Source organism: Coturnix japonica, chromosome 13, assembly GCF_001577835.2.
Source record: "Coturnix japonica isolate 7356 chromosome 13, Coturnix japonica 2.1, whole genome shotgun sequence".
Taxonomy (NCBI): Eukaryota; Metazoa; Chordata; class Aves; order Galliformes; family Phasianidae; genus Coturnix; species Coturnix japonica.
The window spans coordinates 148,342-166,802 of NC_029528.1; the positions used below are offsets into that span (position 1 = coordinate 148,342).

The 18,461-nt window shown below is 39.8% G+C and overlaps 1 long non-coding RNA gene across 1 annotated transcript; it reads right to left on the reverse strand.

Annotated features, from left to right (window-relative positions):
- Positions 1 to 109: 109 nt before the first annotated feature.
- On the reverse strand, positions 110 to 18,391 carry LOC107320066. Its single transcript, XR_001558126.2, has 3 exons — positions 18,349 to 18,391; positions 16,121 to 16,201; positions 110 to 1,394 (listed from the first exon to the last, which is right to left on the reverse strand). It is a non-coding gene; the product is annotated as an uncharacterized LOC107320066 (long non-coding RNA).
- Between the last annotated feature and the right edge of the window lie 70 nt (positions 18,392 to 18,461).

The window sequence follows — 18,461 nt, forward strand, 5'->3', positions numbered from 1 at the left end:
TTCATATATTCACACTAAAAACTAAGCTACAGATGTTAGTATATTCCCTCCAGTGTACTCCTTCCAGTATACTGCACAGATAAGGGAAACAGATGTGATTTCCAACTGCTACTTGTTCAAAACCATGTTTATTCATAATTTTCTGGCATGTGGTCATGGAGGTCACATACAGAAAGCCAAAATTAAGATTTGTTCATTTACAATGACTGATTCATCTGGAAAAACCTGCAGGCTGTTTTATAATGCTGGAGTTGCCATAGCAGATCAATTCTCTTGGCACCCACAAGTGACTAATCTAAGTCACACTGAAATAAGAACATTTATTCAGTTATTGTGAGACATGTAGCACATTTACCCTCAGAAAAACAAGTATGTGATAAATTACATGTATGAGGCTCTGACTGTGACAACAGGAGATCGGATTTGGTGACAAAGAAGGTTTCTTGCATTCTTAAATCTCCAAACAGAGCAAATAGAGTTTTCGAAACTGTTTTCCTCAACATTTGTTCCATTTTAATTTTTCTGGTTTTGTTCTTATAATATTGGGCATTTTTGTGGAACTAATCAGAAGGTCATTATCTCCCATATTGAAACATCCAGCATTCAAAATTTATAAGCCAAACATAATACAATGTATTTACTCCTGTGAAAATGACACTGTGACAAACCAAGAGGACTTCAAGTCTACATGGTAGTTTAGAATTACCTGAGTTTTCTCCCAGGGCTATTCAAGAAGGACTAAGCAGCTGAAGAACCATGGGGTATCAGTTATAATTCAGTGTTTCCTTTTACCATGGACTTTAGGAAAATGACTCAAAAGTCCCTGGAACACGAGTCTGAATATGGGTAAATGTTTCCCTGTAGTGGAGCATGTGAATGTTACAGATTATGCACACAGCATAATTCTATTCTCTTAACTCCTATTAATGCCATAGTCCGTATTGTGCTTGCAGATACATATACACTGTGTTAAAGAAATGTTTTAATAAAGGGTAAGCAAACTGCCACTGCACTAATGTTTCTACTCTCCTCCTTTTCACTTTTTTTTTCCCCCACTCTTCTAGCACTTAAATTACATTCCCTTCCCTTTATGCTTGCCCATTACATACTGACATTACAGGTCACTGAGACTGTCTTCTAGGAGCTGAAATGTCTTTAACCATTTATATAGTTACTTGTCCAGCAGCCCCCCAAACTGCTTTCTTCTTTCTTGCTTTTTTTTTTTTTTTTTTTTTTTTTTTTTTTTTTTTTTTTTTTTTTTAATTTTTTTTTTTTTTTTTTTTTTTTTTTTAATTATTATTATTTTGGTAAACTGAAGTCAATTTGGCTAAGTGCTCGCAGCTTTCAGAGCTTGTTGTGTCAGAGATCCCCAGGGCTCCATTATGTCTTCAGGGCTGTAAAACAGAAATTGCTCAGTCTTTTCATAGAAATGTAAGATTAGTAGCTAATTCCTCCAGCTTTAAGCTCTTTGGATCTCACTCCATAATTTCAAATCACAAAAATGTGGTTATTGTATGAAAGTTCTTGCAGTACCTATTAAGAGATTTCTCATCTTCAATTCAATCTGGTACAAAACCTTTACCGCACAAATAATCTAGGTCCTCAAATACACTGTGTGACCTGTTGCTATTCTACATCCAGCTTGGAGCTCCAGTGGTATCACATCAGAAGCACCTTCTTAGTGAGCTGAACATTTCATTCTCAACATGGATATTTCTAAAAGGAACCGCAAATCATGGTGCAGATGCAAGTTTTATACTAATTTTAAACAAAGAAAGGCCATGAGGCAGAGAGATTTTGACTTGTTATGCAGGGACTTAGTAGAATTTTGTCACTAACATTTCTACTGCATTCATACCACATAGGACATGGATTTCCTCTTAGAAACTGAAATGCTAACACTAGAAGGTCAAGTAGATTAGCCTCTGTTCTCAAGCATCACCAGGTTAACTTTTCCACCTGGTAAATCAGGCACAGATCTCAGCTAGTTAGCAGATCTCATTGGAAATCCTGTAATGATTCACGATAGCTCAATATTACTCAGTTATCTATCTAAGCCCATATTTCAATTCAGATTTTTAAGCATGTATTTTTAAATTCAGAAGCCTTTTGCTTGAGCTAATACGTAGCATTTCCAAGATTTAATCTAGTATACTGTTGTAACACCTTGTACCTTTCAGTTCTGATAAAGTCCTCAATCAGCAATAACACAGATACAAGTACAAATGGTCTGCAAACTAGGTAATGTAATTCAGTTCTACTTTTAAGATGAATGAGTCTTAGATAATCCGATATGTTGTAAACATACAAACACGATGTTTAAAACTAAGTTCAGTCATATCACATCCTGCTGTCACAGAACTTAACTAACTGGGGAACATGTCCTGCCAAGGGTTACTGACGTAACCATCAAACAATCCGATCATCCCAGAATCTTGACAGTCCAGGGCAGAGAGAAGCAATCACGGATGCCATGAGGTCTTCTCTCAATTTACTCCTGCATCACACATCTTATATATCAGCATGGCTTCCACACATTCATATCCTGTACACCCACTACACAACCCCATGCACAACCCTTCCTACTCCCAGAGTCCTCCCTTGTATAAATCATGTCATCATGGGGCATCCAGCGAGGCACTTCTTCATATCCCTGTTCCATGGTTCTGCTTCAGCTGATTTGGCTGTTGTTTTCTTAGCAGTTCTTCACTCAGACCCATCCCCTGGCTGACCTCATTCCACAACAGTTAGAAAACCGTTATGGCTGGTGTCTGATATTTCTCAGAAACAAACACCACTTAAGTAGAAGCAGCATCACACAAAGCACCATTAATGGCTCAAGACTCTCTTGCATGTCAGATGACTTTCTTATTAGAAGAGGCAAAGCTTCCAAAAGGAACAGAAAATGCCCATGAAACACCTTTATTGTATTCTTCTGTTCTCAGCTCTTGAATAAGGCCAGATGCTTGAGGGAGGACTGAGGGATGAAAAGATCCCTCCCTCCACATATGAATTACAGAGTATACACTGGGAGCAAATGCAGGCTGAAGTGTGGGTCAGAATCAGTTGCTCTGTGTTGTGCTCATTTTAAGCTTCAGAGTTATTTCTACCCAAATGTTGCCATTCCCAGCAGAGAGGCTGGACTTCTAGCTGGAAATTGCATCAGCTCTCCCCAGGACTGCCTCTTCCCCCCAAGTCCCTCAGTCCCTTTGTGCTGGGTACTAGCACAAACTGGCTTCAGAATTCAGTATGTTGTCTGTCCAGTATCAGCCAAGCATATATTGCAATTGCTTCACTATGCTCGCATAGTGATTTTAGTACACTGTTGTACTTCTTTACTAAATCAAAACCCCGTGTATCTTTAGACATCTTCCAATATACTTGTTCAACTTCAGCTAAATGTCATTTACATCCAATGAATGTTTCATTCCCTCAATCACAGAAAGTGACTCACTCACTCATCTTCAGGTCTTCATACTCCCACCTTTTTCTGATTTTTCACCTGGCCTCAAATCAGTAACAGGGACAAATAATCCATCAGGAAGGATTAGAAAAGCATCCAGTCAGGGAACCAGCCCTGGCCAGACACACCAGCAACATAAGCCCTGGGCACATGGGTAGGACTGTCAACAGCAGAAAAACAAACTTGCTTTACAAGTTGTATAAAATAAAGTCATTGCTTAGATTATCTGTTTTGCACAGAATGAGCTAATTTGGACAAAATCAAACGTAAAAGGAGGACACATTTCATAACACAAACAAGTAGACAGCTTCAAGTAGAAGGCTCTTGTTCAGCCTAATGCAGATGTCAGTTAATTAGAGTAGAAGGTTATATCATTAGTAGCCAAATCAATATAAAAGGAATTAAGAGCTCGGACAGCAAGCTTTTCTGCTTTCCAGCACAGCACCCGAGGCTGTATTTAGCTAAAATTCAATACACATTAGTGGACAATCAATGCAGTCTTGTATGAGGATGACTTCTTGAAATACTTTAATTGGACTCTCTTGTGTTATCAGTGCTAAACAAGATGTCAGACAAAGGTAGAAGCTTTCCCAAAGGGGGTTGGCAGCTCACAGTTTGGAGAAGCTGCATATGCTTCTATTAAAATCTTACTGCATTTTCAATATGTATTAATAGTACTATTTTCACAGTTACCTTAAGCAAGAGCAACAGAAAAGCATCCTTTTGTCCATCCTGTAAAATTCAGCCACATCCAATAGCAAATCCACACATTGTTTGAAATTTCAGTCCTAGGCTTCATTAATTAAGAAGCTGTCAGTCACACTGGACTGGACTGACTGCTTTTACCCTGTATTTGTAACCTCTTCAAAAACCACAAACCAATATTAAAATCAACAAGTGTAAGATACTCAATTGACAACTCTCATAACCAGTATGACATTTCACACACCCATACACATATATGTAGCAGCCACATGCTTTTTATGACAAACATTTTAAACACTTTTAATTCTGTATATTTTCTGGGGAAAACTGCACTACTTCTTACCTAATCTGGAAATTATTGTTACTGTATTGAATTTTCTCTTTGTCATTCAGGCAGGTAGCATATAGATACTACGTTACAAATTACCTGCTCGGTGGAGGAGATGCTATGAACAGAAGCCAAATGCTTCTTCTGAAAAGTTTTACCTAAACTAAGATAAGAGGCAAACAGATCTGTAAGATGACAGTATTAAAAGAAGAAACATGTTTACACTATTCATAGTATTCCATAACCAAGTAGCATGGACCTGTACCACAGCTCCCACTGACTGGTGCTGTAATCTGACATCAGTGTTTATAATCTGCAAAGTGCTAAATGAAAGTAGCGTCTGTAGGGCAGAAAACAGCAGTACCATGGAACGTTCACTATTCGTGTTTAGTCTGGAAATCACAACATCAGGAAACATAATAGCAGATTAAGAAATACATTACCAGGGATGTTACAGGATACAAAAGAATCAAAACCAAAAAAATGAACTCAGGAATTGCAAGCAGAGATGAGAAATAACAAACATTCAAAGCAGAAGTGTATAAGAATAGGCCTGCCAGAGGCTATTAAGCTTCTGATCATCTCAGAAGCAGTTTCCTTCAGTACAAGGGAAGACCTAAAGGTGTTCCTTCTGCTATAGTGGGGAAAAATGGTCTAGACAGTACATCTTCCACAACCTAATTCTAATATTTTTGGAGGAATAAAGACATGAATGCAGATGTGGGATCCTATCTCCCTTCTGTCCATGACATCACGCACCAGGACAGCTTAGAGCGCAATGTGAGAGAACAAGAGAAATGATTAGAATATTGTGAGGTCTCTTCTACAAATATTAAATTTCCCAGTATTTAACAATAAAATATGTTTCTAATTAATGAAAAATCTTCATATTCTCCCCCCTTCAAAACACTTTCTTCCTAAGCTAAGGACCCTAAGCTGTATTGCTTTAGTTAACTCTTTTTTGTTTAAAGGTTGTTTCAAGACATACATTTATAAAATACATGCCCCGTTTTGAATTATCCTATAATCTCTCATTTCTGGGAACTTGCATTATTATTACTATCTATTATTATAGACATTATTATGTACTTTATTTTCTCACATTTCACTTAAGTATAAAAAGGATGATAATTTATATCAATGGACAAAAAGAAGACAGCACCTACAAGAAGGTCAACTCTTCCCTCACATTTGGTCTTCATTATTTCACATTTGGAACAGGACACAAAGTGTGCTTCCACATTTCTGTATCCTTAGACAAAAGTCTCCTGAAAATAGGTAATTGCTTGCATAAAAATGCTCACAGAGCACACAGTAAAAAAAATAAAATAAAATAAAAAAATCTATCTTTGGCTCACAACTACTACTAAACACTTTATACTGATTTAGTCCACTCCACTCAGTTTATCAAACAGCGCAGTCTACTCAAATGTTACCAACTCCCATCAGATTTGCCCAGCCCCCCAAAATTCTTAGTTGTATTTCTGAAAGACTGTCATGCATTCTTGTTCACTATCATCTTTGGACAGCCTTAACTTTATGTCCAGGGTTACCCTAATAAATGGGACCTAGGTCAAAAGCAGCAGAGATGTTTCACAAGTAAAGTCAATATTGCTCAGTTTACTGGAAAATATAGTGACAGCTGAGGAATTGGAAAGACTATATAAATTACTATGTAATGTAAAATGGGAAGAGCTGTCTTCAACTGGACTTTTTGAAGTCAGTGCACAGAACAACATTTGTTTAAATAAGCAAAATGTTCCTAAAGTAAGGATCAGCAGTGCTCACTGCGTAATGCAACTGTCAGAGACTTCAGCTGGAACAACAAAAAAAGTTACACCCCAGTCCGGGAAGAAAACTGACATTCACTCACTTCACAGCCCCAAAGTGCTGTGTAAACTTGAAGGACTTGCTCAGTTAACTTCAAGTCACCACCATTTTTAAAAACAGTGATGCCTCTGAAAAATGCATGGCAACACCCACAGAACACTAAACACATAACTGCCCAACAGCAGGAACGTGTAGCACAATAAATCGCTAGTTGACCAGCAGCAGCACATCCATCTATGTTACCTTCATTAAAAACAAAACAAAACAGAGGAAAAATATATATATCACATATATATATTATATCACAGTAATCTGTCTCACTTTCAAATGTTGTATAGCACTTTCATATTGTGTCCTGAAAAAAAAACATGAAGCTATTTTTTCTCTCCAGCAACAACTCATCTGAGCCAAGGAGTACTTGCCATAATAGCAGGAGCTGAATGCTCCATCCTCCATTACCTTCCAGTTGAATTAAATGTTCCTCAAATAAATCTTGTGTTTACATTCTTGCAACATGTTACCAATGATGGCTTGTCCATTTATTAACTGTCTGGATACAGCTCAGTCATCACTGTTTATTGTACCTGCCATTCACTGAAAAATCCAGACTCTTAAAATCATTTCTCTTTGGGTCTCTCTTTGCTAGCAATTAATTTGATTTGTCTGTTAAACTGAATTAATTAGATGGGGTACATACCAACAGGCATCTTAACTTGCTTATGTAGAGTGGCCAGGATGTTGAGGGAGAACGGGATACCAACATTCCTTGAACTGGAACCACTAAAAAACTACAAATTACCAAGCAAGAATACATGCACCTGATCCAGTTTCAGCTTCTAATTAGAGCTGGAATTCCTCAGGGAAGGAATTGCCTCAGGGAGTACAAAAAACCTCCTCTTTGCCTATCAATATAGAATCTTCTCACTTATCTACCTTGACTGTATAATAATATATATATTATTTTATGTATATATGTACACTATGTATTATTATATGTGTGTGTGTGTGTATATGTGTGTGTGTGTATATATATATATATGTATGTATATACTGTTCCAGTGTCTCACTACCCTCACAGGAATGAACTTCTTCCTAATATCTAGTCTAAATCTACCCTCTTCCAGTTCAAAGCCATTTCCCCTCATTCTGTTGCTACCTGCCCTTATAGAAAGTTTTTCCCCAGCTTTCTTGTAAGCCCCTTCAGGTACTGGAAGCCCATTATAAGGTCTCCTCAGAGCCTTCTCTTCTCCAGGCTGAAGAGCCCCAGCTCTCTCAGCCTGTCCTCATAGGGGAGGTGCTCCAGCCCTCTGATCATCATCATAGCTCTAACATCTCCATGTCCTCCTTGTGTTGGGAGCTCCAGAACTGGATGCAGTACTGCAGGTGGGGTCTCATGAGAGCAGAGTAGAGGGGTAGAAACGCCAACCTGCTGGTCACACTTCTCTTGATGCAAACAGGATATGGTTGGCCTTTTGGGCTGCAAGCACACATTGCCAGCTCATGTTGAATCTTTCATCAATCAACACTCCCAAATCCTTCTCCTCAGGGCTGTTATCAAGCCAATATCTGGTGAACTGTAGAAAATTAACTGGAAATAGTCTACATCATAGAAATCACTGTTAAGTTTCTTCAGCTTTCTAATCCATTGTAATATGACTGCCATCAAACAATTTTGAAGTACTAATTTATGTTTGAGAACAGCATCCTTCCCTCAATTAAAGAAAACAAAGTCAATTATGTGCAGAGCACAGTTTAGTAATATTTGTTTTCCTCAGGATGCTTAATAAGATACACTCTTACATCAAGGAAATACATTTTACAGTTTTTATCAGATCCAGTGACAACCTCTTTCACAGCAATCCATCAACACAGCAGAAGTCCACATGTGCTCAGCTTTATCTTCCATCTGAACTCGTACAACTCAGCTAAAAGGCTTGGAATTCCAGTGTAATTAGCTTTGTAATTTGGAACTGCTGTTTTACCTGAATATATTCAGCATCCCAGAAATTCATAATCATAAAGTTTCAAAATAACTGATTAAATTTGAGGAGTAATTATAAGTACACAGGAATATTAATTAAGATTAGTTTTATCACCATCACATTAGAACTTACCCTGTTAAAAAAAAAAAAATCTGAAATTTTATTCTAACCATGGGCCTATGAAATAGAAAGAACCATACTTTCTTAATGCATGTACAGCAGTACACGCTGGCAGTCACCCAGCTGGAAAGCAGCTTTGCATAAGAGGACTTGGAGGCCTGGTGGACATGAAGGTGAGCCATAAGGCAGCTATATTCTCTTGACACAAGAAAGGCTAAAGTGTGGTCTTGAGCTGCATTAGGAGGAAGGTCACTGCAGCTGAAAGGAGGTGATCCCTCCACTCTACAAAGCACTGGTATAGCTACACCTAAAGCACTGTGTTTGATTCCGGGGTTCTGGACCTCCCAGTGCAAGAGGAGAGAGTTCAGAGAAGGGCCATGAAGATGAAATGATTGGAGCATCTCAAATATGAGGAAAAACTAAGAAAGCTGGGACTTCTCAGCCTATAGAAGATAAAGCACAAGGGAATCCTTGTGTACATAGATACCTGGTGGGAGGGTGCAGTGAGGATGGAGACAGACACTTTAAAATGATGCCCAGTGATGGGTGCAAATTGGAACACGGGCTCTGTCTGACCATCAGGAAGCAGTTTTCCTCTGCAGGCGTGACTGAACACTGGCACAGGCTGCTCATATTGGCAGTGGAGTCTCCCTGCATGGAGATGTTCAGAATCTGTGTGATCATGGTTCTGGGCCGTTGCCTCTGGGTACCTTTGCCTGAGCAGGCAAAGCGGACCAGATGCCCTTTAGAGGTACCTTCTGACCTTAACCATTATGTGATAATGTGGTTCTATGAATTTTGTTTCTCTGTAACTAAAAGACAGTTTAACTGATCTCAATCGGAACAGGCTGGTGCAGAGCATCTGTACCCAAACTCATGATTTATGTTCCAGTCTAGCATCTGAGCATTATGTGAATAATCAAACTGCCTTACTGCTTCAGACTAAGAAGACTTGTCTAACGCAAAGTAGTTCCAGGCCACAAAATACCATGCAAAGCCATTTCTTGCATAACTCCTGCTTTACTCATCAAGCCTATTCTTTGGCATTTTCTGAACTAATTTTTTGTCACAAATAGTGACAGTTTCTTCTAGTCATCCCAAAACACTTCCAATGCAGCAAAGTTTTACTCAAGTTTCTTCTTATCACATTTTCCCCTTTTGCGTTTCCTACACAGGAGCCCAGAAGTTCCACCTAAAAAATTTCCTAACTATTCTCTATTTTCTTATCTGCCAAACTTTTTTTTTTTAATATAAATAAAATAAAATAAAATAAAATAAAATAAAATAAAATAAAATAAAATAAAATAAAATAAAATAAAATAAAATAAAAATCAGAAGAGTCACGCATTCCTTTGCTGGGGAGATGATTTACAGGTGTTTTCTAGTTGCTTTTTCCTTAATGAAGTATGCAGAAAATATGAAACGCTCCAGGTCAAAGGAATGTTGGATAAATAATATTGTTTAAATGAAAAGATCGGATTTAGGATGATATTTTCTAATATTAATTATATTCACTCAGTAACAGATGCAAAATGGAAATGCGAATAAGCATTCTTATTTTGTGATATGCTGAGCAATCACAATTCCTTCTTGCAGTCAGGAGGAACTGTGGGTTCTCTTCATCTATTTATTTTGTAAGGCCAAAATGACTCTTCCAATCTGTACACAATGCTATTGTCTTAAATCGCAATAATAGACTGGCCATCACCATAAAATATCCTCCTCTTTTTTAAAATTGAGAGTAAATAAGAAGAAAAATGGGGGAAAATGCCTGGGCAGATCAAATACAAATCTATAGAAAGGATATATATATATATATTAAGGTTTACAGGTGTTAGAAACCCACACTGACTTGCTCAGCAGCAAAGCCGTATTGTATAAGGAAACTAGCAGCAATCTAAGGGGATAAAAATCACTGCATATCAGTAGATTTTATGTGCTCCAACTTAAATTTACACAAACAATGAAAGGAGTGCTTTCTCACATTCACAGCTCTCACTCTTACGCTGATTCCACTGACACCATCAAAAAATATCAATGGATTTTCAGCTCAAGCAGTTCCTTCATCACCATCTAGATTTACAATCATTAGTACCAAAACTAGGATGGAAGGTGTAGGACTAACCTTTCCAGCAACAACATAGGCTTCTGTTGGATGGCTGAACCAGTAGAAACACAGCTGCAGTATCTCAGTAGCAAGAGGGCTACTACTGTCTCATCATTCACAGAGTCCTAGGAAGATGAACACTGAATGCATTGGCTCTGGTCTCTCTTCTCTTCAGTGGCTTCCAAAAAGCCTAGCTGCTCGCAAAACGCAATCTAGTCAAAACAACCTAGTTCTTAGCATCCAGCCTAACCATGATTTTTAAAGATTGCTTAAAATAGGTGTCTTGAAATCTTGAAAAGAGAATAAATCTATTCTCTATTAAGACACAAACTGCAGTTTAACAACAATCTCGTTGATCATGAACAACAGAATCACTGTGACACTGCACACTTCTTTACAGTTTCACTGTGATAATAGAGGCCTTAATTGGTAAGTACAATGAGCAAATGGGGAAATACTGAATTTCTTCAGAGAACTTGGACTAAGTATGCATGCACAGCTGATAGTAAATTCAAGCTCACCAGAAACTGCAAATAAATAGAAACTCTTCAAAACAGAAAATAAATGGTATAAGTAAACATATTTCTCAGACACAAATAAGTGATTCATGTGCAGTAAATACTTCTGTTAAAGGACTCCAGGGTCCTCAGAAGCACTTTATGTCACTTCATCTCAATTATCCTCTCAAGAAAACAATTCAGATTCAAGAAAGAGAGAGAAAAAGAAGACAATTACTGACAACACAGACCGCTCTGATGTCATAGTACTGTACTGCTTGAGTCACAGACTGATTTCCTGGAATTCAGTATTAAAGCAGGAAAACAGACAGTGAAATCACAGACAGAAGAAAAGACACCTACTTTAAATGAGACGAAAAATTATTTCAGCTACTGGCTTAATACCAATTAAGTTGCTACTGTTACTCGTGATTTAAAGCTTTCAGAGCTGCACTGTAATACATCATTTGGCTTTGAAACATCACCCCTAACTTAATAGTTAGGGGGGGGGAAGAGGATCCTGCTGGAGGTCCCTGCCTACTTGAGACTTTTTGAAGAGACTTTTTTTTTTGTTGTTTTTTTGTTTTGTTTTATTTGCTTTTTCTCTATGTGTTTACAGTTGCTGTTTTGGGGTTTGTTCTCATTTTGTTTTCATCACATTGCAGTCTGACTTGCACAGTATTTTCTGTGTCACAGGATGCTTTTCTATTTCTGTACTTCCATAAAAAGACATCTTACTGTAAGCTTGTAGCTGCTACTACCTCTTCCGACACTGTCATTCTAACATCACCTTTACGTAGTAATTCCAATTGTCTCTGCTCTGCTATTCTAAGACATTTCTTTATTGCTACTTTACTTTTTTAACTGCACTACATCACATTCTGCATACAACCAGGAAGTATTTCAGTTTCAGAGAAGCAATGAAGACAAATCATAAGTGTTGTTGTAGCTATGTGTGAAGGTCCCCTGAGTTCTAGTAATACAAAAAAATTCTTCCTAGTGAGACTACCTTAAGCACAAAATATATTAATTGTAAAATGCATAACCTTAACTAAATCAGGCTTTAGTGCTGCTTGGTCTGCACGCTCTATCAACTTTCCTCTCATTCCTAGTCTTCCATTTCCCACTCACAGAATGGTTCTGCTGCTTCTCTCTTGCACTGTACTACCCCAAACAACTGCATCAAGAATGCAAGTATTAGCAGTGCTATGCACAGGGACTATATGGTGATAGTCCTAAGTTTCATCTTCATGCACTGACTAATGATGACTCTGTCCTACACCGCAACAGACACGCTTTTGCTAGAGAGGCTCCATGCGACACTTCTCCATACCAAAAACAATTCTGTTGGAGGAACTAAAATAATTAAAATTAAAAAGTCATATCTTGTTAACTGAAAGTATAAAATTTAAGTTGAATCGTGTTTTACAGTTAATCCTACATTGCTCAGGGGTTAGATCAGATGACCCCAAACTTCCCCTTATTTCCCTCCAAATGAGCCCTATGTCTTTCTTGTTATCCTGTCCTCTGATTGCCTGACTACTTGCTGGCAATTGATGCACCAACAGCTTATCACACACTGTTGATTCAAGTGGTGAACTGCATTTGGCTATTGAACTTAGTAAACATGTACTTTAAACTGTCCCCTTGAATAACCAGTCTCTTTCAACAGCTATGACACAACTACAAGCAATAGTCTTTGTTTAGCCACAGAAGGTAGCTAAAGAAGGGTGGTTACATTTAATGTTGTTTAAGGTGAACAAAATCTGAAGTTCAGCCCCCTTGCCAAATTGTATGTGTATGACACTTCAAAAACAATTTTATTGACTAAACCTATGATCTCAAATAACAAAATACAGTTTGAAAACAAATGATCCCACCCGCCCCTTCAAAAAAACCCAAACGAACTGACCCATGATTAAAGCAGGGATCCTATGCTGGATTTTCTTTACCTGGAGTCTATTGCCAGCTTAAGGTAACTGTCAGCCAAGGAAGTTCTTTTGCTCATCCTTCTTAAAATCTGGCACAGTATTATATATAACATATATTAATATTTTTTAAAGATTTTTTTTAAGTAACATATTTGGGGCAAAAATCTCTTCAAGAAATTATACTAGGATTCCTGTATGCAAGTTCTCTCTTCCTGCTTATTTACAAGTAATTATCCCACAGTTCGGCAGCTCCATTTCTTAGTAATATTTTAAGCAACCTCGCATTCTTATATGACACAGACTCTTGTTTCCCAGATATTCCCCATTTATTTTCCTAGGATCTTTTCACCAATTTTACAATTTTAGTACACCAGAACTATGAAGCTACAACACACTGAAGCTATATCAGTGCCCAAGAACAAGGGAAGATAGTTGTTTTTGTTGGGGTTTTTTTAGCACAGATCAATGAAACTCTGATGCCATTCTTGTTAGCAGAGCTACTTCTGCACCTGTACAGTGCCTAATTTCTTATGTGAGATCTTCACCCACTTCTCATACTCCAACAGAATGAGCAGGTTAGTTCTTCGATCAGAAATCTATTGTTTCTTTGACTTCCTTACTAACAAGAGGGCTGAATATTAATGGCTGTTAATATCTTTGGATCACTTTGGAATTGGACTACTGTTTTATTTGATGATGACAAAAGTCTGCTAAAGGTCACCTGGTGAAGAAGACCAAGTGGATGAGGCTCTCTATAAATTATGCTTTGCATTCACAAAACATGGTCCTCATGGTGGGACTTCAACAACTCCGGTATCTGTTGAAGGGACATCTCAGCAGAGCACTAAAAATCAAAGAGGCTCATGGAGTGTTCTGATGGTAAATTCTTCTTCCAAGTAGTACAGGAACACCTGAGCAAAGGTGCTATGCTGAGACTTGTCCTCACCGGTGAGGAGGAGCTGGTGAGTAATGTGAAGCTCAAGGGAAGCCTTGGCTACGTTGACCATGAAATGGTGGAGTTCAAGAATCCTTAGGGTGTCAAAGAGGACATGCAACAAGCTTCTACTCTGGATTTCAGGAGAGTAGACTTTGAACTCTTCAGGGAATGCTTGGCAGGGTGACGTGGGGAAAAAGTCCTAGAGGGAAGACGGACTCAAGAAAGCTGGTTGGTACTCAAGGATCATCTCCTCCAATTCCAGAAGAAGCACATCCCAAGAAAAAGGAAGGCAGGCAGGCAAGAATGCCAGGAGGCCTCTGTATATCAATAAGGAGCTCCTGGACTGAATTTGGTTCAAAAAGAAATTCCACAGGGAGTGGAAACAGGAACAAGTTAACTGGGATGACTACAAAGGAGATGTCTGAGCAGCCAGGGATCATGTTACGAAAGCAAAATCCCAGACAGGATTATATCTAGCCAGAGATGTCACGGGGAACAAGAAGAAATTCTACAGGTAGAGTTAGGGAGGATGTGGGCCCTCTCCAGAAGAGAACTGAAGTCCTTGTCATGAGAGATATGAAGAAGGCTGAAGTGCTCAGTGACTTCTTTGCCTCAGTCTTCACCAGTGAAGGCTCTAGCCACATGACCCAAGATGGAGAAAGCAATGATAGGAACTTAGAGAAGATAGATCTACCTGCTGTAAATGACGATGATGTTCAAGACTGCGGGCGAACCTGAAGGCAAAAGGTCACCACGCTAGGACAGACAGCCACACACCAATATGGTTAAATATAGCTGCATCCATTTATTGCCTGCAAAGTGATACTTTATAGCAGATGAAGCTGCCAAGCTGCTATCCATAATACTTGAAAGATCATGCTGGTTTGGTGAGGTTCCCACTGATTGGAAAAGGGGAAACATAACACCCCCCACCCCCCTTTTTTCAAGAAGGGGGAAAAAAAGATCCAGGAAACTGCAGGCCAGACAGTCTCAGTTCTGTGCCTGGCAAGATCAGGGAGCAGATCTTCCTGTAGGCCCTACTAAGGCACATGTATATAATAAAGCTTGTACATCTGAAGAAGTTACCATCTAATAGTCAGTTTCAATGCAACTCTCATTTCTGTATGCAAGAATGTTAGTGGAATGAAGTGGGAAGAAATGGCTGTCTCCACAGGATGAAAAGTTTGAGAGGAGTACTCCCGAAGAACAGAAGTTCCACACTCAAGACCTCAATAACTGCACCACAGAGCTGATCAAATTGTTGAACAATCTCCTGTCTTTTGGAAACCATTCACAGTCTGTGAGAATTTAATCTTAAGTCTTGGTGTAAATCAAGCATAAATGGTTTCCTTTGCCTTTTAGGATCATGTAGTTTCCAAGATGTTATCTTAATGTTCTGGCAAACTGTGTAACAAGCAATGGCAGGAGCTGCATAACTGTGCTGCACAGAGAATAGAGCCACCAGTGGAAGAGAAGCTTTTATTACTTGAAGTTTTTCAGTGTAAAATTATAAAACAACATCTAATCAGATGTAATTTTCAAATTCAAGTAATGAAGAAATCAGGATTTTCTGAGTGTGGCTGAAACATCTGCCAACAGCTGAAATTCCCTGTCCTAGTAAGGCAGTTCATGATTTGTAAAGATCATTCACACTGGATTTCATTGAGGGATGGTTGTACTTTTGAAGTTTTGAACTTTGAAAAAATTAATCTTTTTAATGTGACACATTGGTATGATGGATAGGTACTGACTGTCATTGGCTTTATTACCACGTTTCTGTGAGGGCCTAGAGCCAGTCTCAGCCAGGTAGCTGCGGGGCGACAGCAAACAAGCTCCAGCAGCACTCAGCACAGATAAGTCAGCCAGTATCTCCTCCAGAAACTATCAGTTTCATGCAGAGTATTTAATTATTCTCCTGCTCTGAAAGCCAGCCTTGGTGTCATTTAAAAGACGCATCTACTACGTAACGGAATGACAGAAAGAATTACGAGCTCTCATCATGAGCCAAGACTCGAGAAATCGAATTACCGATTTCTCTTCGCCACCGCTAAGCCCTCTTCTGGCCCCAGTATATTACTTCAAGAGCTCACAGCGTCACCTTCTGTTCAGCGGTTGGAATCACGAAAGTCAGCTGCGGGAACAGCGTTCACACAGGTCTGTCGGGTTGGGTAGGAGGAAAATCCCATATATTTTCTCTTTAAATAACTTAGCATGTCATACCTGTAAGAGCTGCTCCTCTTCTAGAAGTGCAATCATATGAGTAGCCAGAACATAGCTGCCCAAGTGGAAAACATCCAGAATCTGAAGCAAAGGATATTTTGCATGAGTTTCAGCATACGTCCAGAGCAGGACAGTAAATATAAATATTATATATAATATAAATATTAGTAATATAGTATATAAGTATATAATATAAGCATATAAATATAAGTATATAAATATAAGTAACATGATATAAATAGTAAATATTTTTATGAACACATCAACAGCAAGAGGAAGGCTAGTGAAAATCTCCATCCCTTGTTGGATGCTGAGGGCAACCTGGTCACCAAGGATCAGGATAAGGATGAGGTACTTAATGCCTTCTTTGCCTCAGTCCTTAATAGTAAAACTTGTTGCTCCCTGGGAACACAGCCCCCGCGCTGGTAGATGGGGAGGGGGAACAGAATAAGCCTTGCATGTTCCAAGACGAAATAGTTTTGGACCTGCTTCAAAAGCTGGATGTTTACAAGTCCATGGGGCTGGATGGTTTGCACCCTAGAGTGCTGAGGGAGTTGGTGGATGTGGTTGCCAAACCACTCTCCATCATTTTTTGGCAGTCCTGGCTGACTGGGGATGTCCTGGTGGATTGGAGGCTGGCGAATGTGACACCCATCTTCAAAAAGGGCTGGAAAGATGATCCTGGTAGCTACAGGCCCATCAGTCTCACCTCAGTGTCCGGGAAGGTTATGGAAAGGATAATCTCGGGAACCATCATGGATGAATTAAAGGTCAGCCAGGGGATCAGGCCTAGTCAGCATGGGTTTACGAACGGTAGATCCTGTCTGACAAACCTGATTTCATTCTATGACAAGGTGACCCACTTGGTAGATGAGGGTAAGGCTGTCAATGTGGTCTACCTGGACTTCAGTAAGGCCTTTGACACTGTCCCCCATAACATTCTTGTGGAGAAGCTGGCTGCCCATGGTCTGGATGGGCATACGCTCCGCTGGGTGAAGCACTGGCTGGATGGCTGGGCCCAGAGAGTTGTGATCAATGGAGTGGAATCCAGTTGGCAGCCGGTCATGAGCGGCATCCCCCAGGGACCTTTGTGTGCTGATTGACAGTCAGCCGAATATGAGCCAGCAGTGTGCCCAGGTGGCCAAGAGGGACAATGGCATCCTGGCTTGTATCAAGAATGGTGTGGTGAGCAGGACTAGGGAAGTCATCCTGCCCTGTACTTGGCATTGGTGAGGCCTCACCTCGAGTACTGTGTTCAGTTTTGGGCACCTCAGCACAGGAAAGACATGGAGGTACTGGAGCAGGTCCAGAGAAGGGCAATGAAGCTTGTGAAGGGCTTGGAAAATCAATCCTATGAGGAGAGGCTGAGGGAGCTGGGGCTGTTTAGTCTGGGGAAAAGGAGGCTGAGGGGAGACCTTATCGGTCGCTTCCAGTATTTGGAAGGTGCTTACAGCAAGAGCAAGGTTGGTCTCTTCTCACTGATGACAAGTGACAGGACAAGGGGAAATGGCCTCAAGTTGTGCCAAGGTAAGTTTAGGTTGGACGTTAGGAAACACTTCTTTACAGAAAGGGGTAGTTAAACACTGGAATAGGCTCCTCAGGGAGGCGGTTGAGTCACCATCCCTGGATGTGTTTAACAGCTGTTTAGATGTGGTGCTCAGAGATAGGATTTAGCAGAGGGTTGTTAGAGTTAGGGTACTACGGTTAGGCTGTGGTTGGACTTGATGATCTTTGAGGTCTTCTCCAACCTGAGTAATTCTATAATTCTATGATCCCTTCCATGGCCTGGCTGGTAGTGCTGGACCTGGGGCACTCCAGGTCACCGGTGGCTCTTTGGACTGCTGGAAATGCTGCCAACTCAAATTCAACTTGCTGTCGCTAGAACCTCATGAAGGGCTGTACTTCAGCCTCGTGTTCTCCATCCTGTAGACAGAGCCAGGCCTGCCCTGTTTTGGGTGCAGAGTGCAGCAGTTGATCGTGTTGATTTTTAATGTGTCTGTCAGCTGCCCAGCCCTGTTTATCAGGATCTCTCTGCAAAGCCTCTCTAGGCAGAAGGGAGTCAACATCTCCCCTTAATGCAGTATCACCTGCAAACGTATACAGCGTGTATTTGAGTCCTGTACCCATCACTTAAAAACACTGACAACCAGGCCTGACATGGAGCCTTGTGTGGCCCTGCTACAGCCATAGTCTCTTGTGTGGCCACGAAGCAGATGGATCTCACTTACCAAAACCCTTTGTGCTCAGCCATCCGATCACTGTCCGTGCTTCATCTTTGTCCAGAAGGACGTTGTAAGAGACAGTACCAAAGGTATTGCTGGAAAGTCAGTAATAAATGAGG